The 9,065-nt window shown below is 50.0% G+C and overlaps 1 long non-coding RNA gene across 1 annotated transcript; it reads right to left on the reverse strand.

Annotated features, from left to right (window-relative positions):
- Window positions 1-640: 640 nt before the first annotated feature.
- Window positions 641-5,179, reverse strand: LOC142605131 (uncharacterized). Its single transcript, XR_012838882.1, has 3 exons — window positions 5,069-5,179; window positions 1,937-2,158; window positions 641-765 (listed from the first exon to the last, which is right to left on the reverse strand). It is a non-coding gene; the product is annotated as an uncharacterized LOC142605131 (long non-coding RNA).
- Window positions 5,180-9,065: the final 3,886 nt, after the last annotated feature.

Genomic DNA, 9,065 nt, shown 5'->3' on the forward strand with positions numbered 1-9,065 from the left:
TACCCAAACACCTCTGCCACCCACCCTGGGAACTCTGCTAGCTCCTTTCAGCGCTGCTTGAGCAGAAATTAACAACACGGCTGTGCAATTCTAATGCAAGTTACTAATTTTCTCAGATCGGAAATGTGATAAAATGTTGGAAATAGTCACATATTTTCTCCTATTTTTTGTATGCGGTGGGAAGGGCTACTGAGAACCACAAAAAACAGTCTGAAACACAGAGGCAGTCAACCACAGTCCAACTAGAGATGTCTCATCGCCAGTGCTTTGTTCAGATTTTACTCTGGGAATCCTCTCCCTGCCTCCAGACTCCTCCAGGAGTCTTCAGCCTCCTGCCTGGCTCCTCTCAGTCCAGTGCTGCCTCCATTGGCATCCATGCTCTCCTACAACTGTGCTGATCTCCTGCTTTCAGTGTCTCCCTCCCTCCCTTTCCCAGTGAAAACCCTGCCCATAAGATAAGGTAACCCTCACAAACCTCAGACCTTTAACTCCCTCTTTGTGACGCCTCTTGTTTTTAATTTCCCAGGCGAAGGATGGTGTTGGTGGAGGAAGCCCCGCTTTGCGTTGTCCTTGTCTCTGCTGTCACGGTTGAAGAGAGATGGAGCGGAATATGTCCCAGGTTCCCTCCGCATGGCTCGTCCCCAGGGGTGAGCGGGCACAACTGCGGGGTGAACAACCCCGACATGACACAAGGTACGTGCATGTTCAAAGTCATGTCATCTACAAGACCGGACGAGAAGACGACATTCCTCCTCCTGAAAATACCTAAAAAGGAGAAAGATTTCTTTCACCAGGCTTGACAGCAAGGTGGGGGGGGTCACTAGCTAAATATTTACATACAGATCAATCAGGGTTTATTGTAGGCGGGCAAACCGCAGCTAATATTAGGACCTGGCAAAACATGCAAAAAACCAACACCCAGAGTATCTTTGCTTTCCTAACGCAGAAAGTGCCCTTTACAAAATAGACTGAGAGCGTACAGGCACCGTTTCTCTCTGCTGATAAATGCAGGGCCTGTGGTTTTGCTCTCTGTGAGGATCCTTTAGCTTCTGTGCCGGTAAATGGGACTTTTTCAATGTACTTGGCAGGAGGAAACAGGCAGCGCCTCTTGCCTCTGCTCTTTGCTCCAGCCTTGGACGTTCTGGTAGCAATAATTAGGCAGAATCCTCGTTAGACAGACCACAGGATAGAGCAGGGGCGTAACACAAAGTAGGTCTTTACGCAGATCCAACACTTTCTTCCTTAAAGCAGTAGTGCTCCAGCAAAAGCAGCTGGCTCAGTCTTTGCTTATGAAATTAATTATGATAAATCAAAAGTGTCAGGGATTGGAATGTCTAATCAAATTACACCAGACTGTAAAAAAAACTATAAACGGAAACGGGTTAAAAATTCAATCAGACATTTGGTATTAATCATACAGAAAAATGCATGCAATGCTTTAAAGTTAATTATGTATTAATCTGTTGCAAAATAACAAAATCCCTTGAAGCATGCTGTAGGACAGAGAGTTTGTCCTCAGGTATGGTCCATCCACCAGATAAAAAGAGAATTCATACCAGTTAAAGGGCAAAGGCAACATCAAGCCATCTCCCTGTGCTTCCTCCTCCGGGACTGCCCGCCCCACAGCTGGGATCCCGCAGCCCCTCAGCCGTGTGTGGGGCAGGAGCAAAGCACAGGGAGAGCTGTGACACCCCGATGCCTCGTGCTCCTCCCTTCTCCCTCTGCAAGTGACTGTCTCCCATATATCCCATATATCTCCCTGGAAACATTTGAGGTCAGGTTGAATGGGGCTCTGAGCAACCTGGTTTGGCTGAAGATGTCCTTGCCCATGGCAGGGGGTTGGACTAGATGATCTTTAAGGTCCCTTCCAGCCCAAACCCTCCTGTGATTCGATGATTCTATGATAGTGCCTGGCACGTTTCAGCACGATCAATACCTGTGAGGTGGGTGCAGCACCTCAGCCTTTGCAAACCTTTTAAGTTCTTCCACCTGCTCTTTGGAGCACTGTTCAAGATGTGCCTAACCATCCCTTGGTTGATGTTGATAGTGCAGGTTAGAGTTGGTGGTGAGATCAAAATGCGCTTGCTGCAAGATTGCACTGGAGAGGTGGGTCCACGACCTGTCATTTTTTCCAGAGGATGTTTGGGGCTGGTCATGCCTAAATAGAACAGAGAACAGCCTAAATAAAGGGTTAAAGCTCCAGCATTCCAGCCCACACCAAACACTCGGCCTCTCGACTTTAACCAGAGCAGCAGCTGTTGGTTTCCCACAGTGTGCACACACGGCTGAAGTCCCACATCACTGTCTGTTGCTGGGTTTTGCAAAGCCGAGGTGCTTGTGTTCACGGGGCGTGCTATTCACTCGAGGAATCCAGTAGCAACAGCAACGAAACAGTAATGGGTTTGAAAAACATGAGAAACCCCATGGTGAAGCTGCTGGATTTCCAGATAAACAAATTCACGCTCTTCAGAGGACATAGCATTAGCTCTAAGGCTAAACCAACCCATTTCCACACCGTTTCTGTTGTCCTAAACCGGTGTCCTTCTGGTTAGACTAACCTCTCCTCCCCAGGGGGTTCTTTTGTCATAAAAATGGTTCCTCATAGGGCCATCTGTCGTCCTGAGGCTATCTGAATTTGTCGGCCACTTAATAAAATGAGAAGTTAGTCAGCTCATACTGTTACGAGTAAGAAGCCTTCAAGTAGTCCTAGACATTTGTTATTGCCACACAGTTTTCTTTGGGAGTCCTTTTTCCAAGATCAATATTTGAAAAGAGGGTGAAGCCGACACAGCAAATATTGCTGGTCTGTAGCGCAGAGAAGTGAAGTAATACTGTTAGATTAAATTCCCTCAATCTCAGTTGAAGTGCCCGAGATTTATCTGTGCAATCCTCTAGGCAAAGGCTGGGAGCAGCATTTGTGCTTGATTCATTCCTGTTACAAGCTGGGCTTGCAAAGGTTCAAGGTGGGCTTTAAGGAACCTCTCCAGAGGTCACCATAACTTCAAATTTTCCATTCAGTCCTTCACAGTGTTTGAGGTGATATATCTACTGGGTGCAAAATCCTACTGTGCCGCCAAGGAGGGGAACAGAAACTCCTGCTGGGGTCTGGCTGATAGAGCTGGTCCTTTTCTGCCAGATGTATACTTTTTTGTTGATCAAATCGGAAGGAAGTGTTGGAGGAAAAGGAAATGGAGTCAACAAGAGCTTTCTAGCCAGCGGCATGCACGTGGTCCGAGCTCCTTCCACGTCTTGCTGTCCCTACACTATTTGAATACTGTGTCCAGCTCTGGGGTCCCCAGGACAAGAAGGACATAGAGCTGTTGGGTCGAGTCCAGAGGAGGCCATGGAGATGATCTGAGGGCTGGAGCACCTCTGCTATGGAGACAGGCTGAGAGAGTTGGGCTTGTTCAGCCTGGAGAAGAGAAGGCTCCAGGGAGACCTTCGAGCCCCTTCCAGTCCCTGAAGGGGCTCCAGGAAAGCTGGAGAGGGGCTGGTGACAAGGGCAGGGAGTGACAGGCCAAGGGGAATGGCCTGAAGCTGCAGGAGGGGAGATGGAGATGGAGATGGGATGTGAGGCAGAAATCCTTCCCCATGAAGGTGCTGAGGCCCTGGCACAGGGTGCCCAGAGAAGCTGTGGCTGCCCCTGGCTCCCTGGCAGTGTTCAAGGCCAGGTTGGATGGGGCTTTGGGCAACCTGGGCTAGTGGAGGGTGTCCCTGCCCATGGCAGGGGGTAGGACTGGATGGGCTGTGAGGTCCCTTCCCACCCAAACCTGTGATTCCATGATTCTATGATATAGAAAAGGAGGTTGTTCTTGCCAGTGGACTCAGGACTATGAACGAGGACAGGGTGTGTTCAGTAATGAACTTCTCTTACTGTTGGATCCTTACAACAGCCTGAGCCTGACCCTTGAGTATAATCAGAAGGGATCTTTCCAGACCTGGTCACGGGGTTATTGGAACGAGGGTGCAGGTCTCATGCTGCCGCTGCAAAAAACAAATTGGGAAGTGTTGAGACAGACTTACTAGAATGATTGGAGGTGGGACAAACCCACCTAACAGACCAAAGCAATGCTATATTGAGTTTAACTTAGGTTAAAGGAGGCAAATTCAGGCTAGAATGAAGAGCAGGAAAGGCTTGTTGGATCCACTTTAAGAGTTCTCCATCAGCAAAGTCCTGAAATCAAATCCAGTGTCTGTCTATGCTGCAGGCTTGACCGTCTCCTGCAGTAATTCCTGCATTAAAATAAATGGATCTTGCCACAACATGGAATTGAAGCAAAAGATAAAGTAATGATTACATTCTACCCCTGTCTTGTGTCGTGTTACACTGTGAATGATTTGACTCAGAGACAAACTCCTTGTTTTGGCTCATATACCACCAGATGTGAAGAGAGACCTATTCATCGCCAGAATCCCAAGATGCTCTTGCAATAGACATCACGGGGAAAAGTTGTTGCGTTGCCAAGTTTAGATGGGAGCCTAATTCTGTTCTCCATATAAGCAGACTTAGACATGTCTTAACCGATCAAAGAATCATTATAGATAAGAGCAACAACTCTTGTATTAGAGAGAAAGCAGCTTCTACTCTGTGGAGATAAGAAATAGGTTCTTTTTTAACATAAATGCACAAGTTTAAAAGGTCATTTCTAAAAAAAAAAAATATAAACCAATGTCTTTCTTAAGAAAAACAGATCTAAGGAGAATATAAAGCATCTTTCATCCCCTCCCACCCACAGGACACTCATCCCCCCTGCCACATGCATTCTCAGACTTCTGGATTAAGGAGCGTGTGCTGCCAGGACAGGGCTGCATCACCCGGAGCCACCCATATTCTCCTCCATTCCTCCAGCAGAAAGCAGCGTTTCTCTGCCTGTTTCACCAAAGGCTATTTTATATAATCCAGAGCTCGCTTTTGCCAGTGATGCCATTTTTAGGACTGGTCCCTCTGTTCCTGGGCTTAGGGAACAGCATCTCTCTTATCTGCTCTGGATTTGTCCATTTAAGAGTGCGGAGTCCACCACACACGTGCAAATGAGCAACAGCCAGTGGGAAATGCAGCATCACTCACCTGGATTCGTTCAGTCCACAAGCCGGTCTGGGAGCTGGACACTTGAATAGGGTGGGCTGCGTCTGGCACGTGGCACAAGCACTTGTTCCAAGGTTGCCTCGAGTTTTTCTCAGACAACTGTAGAGGATTTACTGTGCAGGGAAAGCATAAAGAAGCTTTGGGCAGGATGGTGCTGGAAAGTCAGACGATTTTCTGAGCTGTGCTCGCTCCAGCTCTCACCCCCAGGTCTGCTGGAGCAGGCAGGGTTAAGTCAACTAGTGCAGGGTTCATATTGGGGCCTGGATATTGAGTTTCTGGACACCACAATGGCTCCAGGCTGGGGCAGAGAGGGGGTGAACGATGGCAGATGGCTGGCCACGCCATCCTGCCCTGTGCTGCCACTTTACACCTCGAGCAGGTGAGGACAAACCTGTGCAATACCCCTGGGGAGCTGCGGGCAGAGATGGATGGGAGGTTTTGCCCCCATGTTCATGTTCTTGGCCACTAAAAATAAAATATGCCATTAATGAGGCAGATCAAAGATCCTTCTGGCAAAGCACCTTGTCACCAACTGGCATCAGAGCGTGGACTCTCCAGCAGCATCTTCTGGAGTTGAAGGATGGGTTTGCTACAGCCGCTCTACGTGTAACCTCTGGTACTGCTGTGCTGGGGGGAAACCCTCAGTAGCTAACAGGGTGCAGGGGAAGGACAGATCCTTTCCCAGCAAATCCTCCTGGTTTCCAGCGATCTGCAACTTCAGGACTTTCTGAGCTGGATGTTCTCTCTCTACTGGCGTTTATCAGTCCCCGTGGTAGCTCCCATTTTTGGAGACAAGCACACAGGAGGAGACTGAAAGGTCTCTGTGACCCACACTGAGACATTCTCCGGTGTTGTTGCATGCACCGGCCACTCTCAGCAGTTTTCTCTCTGCAGGAATTATTAGTACTGACAATTGGCACTTGCATGTTTTCACCGGTGTGGCATGGTCACCTGTCTCTGCCGGCAGTGCCAGGAGGGGAGGCCAGGCTGGTCACGGTCACGCCGTCTGCCCCTTCCCAGCGTCGGTGTGTGCCTGAAGAACAAGCAAACCCAACCAGCGCTCAGGTCTCTTCCAAAAACAATTACATCATGTTGAAGCCATCAAGCATGTGATTTCCCAGCCCTGAAACTGAAAGGAGCCTCTCTCCAGGAGAGGGAGAGAAGTTGTGCAAGAGCCAGCTGCGATTCAGGAGGAAAGGCTTTATCCGCTCTCCAGGGAGGTTGTGTTCAAGTGGGACCCCTGCCACAGGAGATGGGACTGCAGCTCTGTACCTCCGAAGCACCATGCAGGACAGGAAACACTTAAAACTTTTGATCTGTCTTGAGATTTTGAGCCCGTTTCCTGGGAAGTTGGCTTATTTCTCTCAGAAAATATTCATGCGTGTTTCCAAAGAGGGCGTTTGAATCGGTGCGCTTGCCTTATTTAGTGCGTTAAGGCAAAGGGATGCAAGGACATGGCAGCTTGCTTACCCTCAGACACTCATACATCATATAGCACCTGGCTCCTATGGCCATACGGGGCAAATAATGCCACGGCGTCCCACGGCAGCAGGGTGAGGCTTTGTTCTGCACCCACGTTCTTGCCAGCACCGCCGTTCCTTGTCCCGTTTTCCTGCAGCCTCGTGATTAAGGGGAGGGCAGAGCAGCTCTGCTCGGGCATAGAGTGCCTGGCCTGACTCAGGTCCCACGTGAACATCTCACAAGGATCCCCTTTGATCCCTGCACAGCGAGGAGGCTGCAGAAACAAGGACAGAGGCCACAAATGCTGCAGAATAACTAATCCGAGTGAGGAAACCTACTGGGAACTGCTGTCTGAGACAAATCCCAGTCTTGGGAGACTCAGGTGTGCTTCCCCCGCCGGGACAGACAAGTTTGCAACTCGCAGAGCCTGGCTGGGAGCAGGGTTTCCTGAAACCTTCGAGCTTCTCTTTCCTGAAAGCTCATTTCTGTGGATTAGCAGATGTCTTTGTTGAAACCCTGGGTACCTGCCAAGGATTACTGTAAACACTTGGCAAGGTGCAGCCTCTTGGCACCGACGCTCAGTGTTGGAGCGGGGAGCTGCAGTTCACCTCGCCGAGTGGCAGTTTTGATGTTCACACTCACAAGTAAGCTGTTAACTGGAAACACCCTGGGAAGGGGTAATGCAGCAAAAACTTGCATCCCTGAAACATCAGGTATATTTTATTTTTTCCCACCTTTCTTACCAAGGAGGGGTAAAGGGGTTACTTGCCCATTTACTGGGAGCGGAGACGGCTGTTCCCAGACCTGTGAAGCCCCGCGCGGTTGGACAGAGTCCCACGCGATGACCAGCGTAAGGACAGCATCTGCCTGGTGCCAGGTGTCAAAACCAAGAACAGAGCACGATAGAAGTCGATATATCGTCTAGGCCTGCGTGGCCATGGCCAAGAGTTACTGTCCTGGTACTGGGAACCGCTCACGCTGCGTGGCATCTGGGGAGTGCTGTGAGGGAACGCTGAGCAGATGCCTCTGCTGTCACTTGGTAAGGATCTTGCATGCAAGAGGAGTCCTTCACTGAGGGATGGAGTAAAGACCTGTGCAAGGCATTTGTCCACACGCAGCACAGGAGGGTGCTGCGCTTTTGGGCATAACGTCTGCAGGAGCATCGCGTTCAGCTGTGAGTCCTGAACACCAACGGCCACACTAAAACCCAGTGTTTCAGCCCAGAAGAACTGACCCTGAAGAAGACATCTGAGTGATGCAGGGCCTGGAATTAACTCATGTTTGAAGAAAAACATTTTATAGAAAAGGTATGTGACCCTATTTCAGACTGCCAGTGACTGAGCCTGCCAATACCTTAATGAGTGGCTCCAACAATTAATTACCTCCCTGTTAAAAATATGTGCTGTGTTTCCTGTCTCAATGTGCCTTGGTCGGCCGACAGCACTGGCTTGCATTTTTCTTTTCTCTGCCAGACAGATGAACCCTCCAGTGTCAAACTTCTGTTCCCCGTGGGAACTGCCAAGATCAAGTCTGTCCTGAGCCCTGGGTAGCCCATGGGTGTGGGATCCCAGTCGCGCTCCTGACTCCCCAGCCTGCTGCTGGGAGCTCCCAGGCTGCCTGTGGACCCTCGTCCCACCTTCTAGATCCCAATTTCCCCATCCTACGTCACATTTACACAGTTACCCCCATCCTACACATAGGATATATGAGGAACGGCTATATGAGTGCTATGAGAAGCGGCTGAGGACTTTGGATTTGTCTCGTTTGGAGAAAAGGAGGTTGAGGGGTGACCTTACCGCTCTCTGCAGCTTCCTGAGGAGGGTACGTGGAGGGAGATCTGAGCTCTTCTCCCTGGGATCCAGGGACAGGACTTGTGGGAATGGTTCAAAGCTGCACCAGGGAAGGTTCAGACAGGACGTTAGGAAGCATTTCTTTACCCAGAGGGTGGTCAGACACTGGAAGAGGCTCGCTGGAGAGGTGGGCGATGCCCCAGGCCTGTCAGGGTTTAAGAGGCATTTGGACAATGCCCTTAACAACAGGCTTTAACTTTTGGTCAGCCCTGAAGTGGCCAGGCAGTTGGACTAGATCATCCTTGTAGGTCCCTTTCAACTGTTCCATTCCATTCCATTCCATTCCATTCCATTCCATTCCATTCCATTCCATTCCATTCCATTCCATTCCATTCCACCTTCATTTGTTCTCCTGAGCTACACAAATTTATATATGAACCTCTTAAACACTTTCTCTTTGTTCTCATCCAGCTCCCTAAGTGACAGAGGTGGCACCGGCCTCATTTACAACCTCCAGCCTCCAGCTGCCGCATAGCACAGATCCAACCAGGGTCCCCAGCGCCCCATCCCATCCCCAGATGCCCTTTGCCCCAAGTCTGTCCCAGGCTGCAGGGCGTGCAGGAATGGTGGGGGGGATGCTGAGCAGAGCCCCGTTTCCTGACAGAGTGGCTCCATCTAGTGCTGGTCCCCAGCCTGGTGGGACGGCGTGACCCCAGCTCTGTGCTGGC

This window comes from Balearica regulorum, chromosome 24 (assembly GCF_011004875.1).
Source record: "Balearica regulorum gibbericeps isolate bBalReg1 chromosome 24, bBalReg1.pri, whole genome shotgun sequence".
Lineage (NCBI taxonomy): Eukaryota > Metazoa > Chordata > Aves > Gruiformes > Gruidae > Balearica > Balearica regulorum.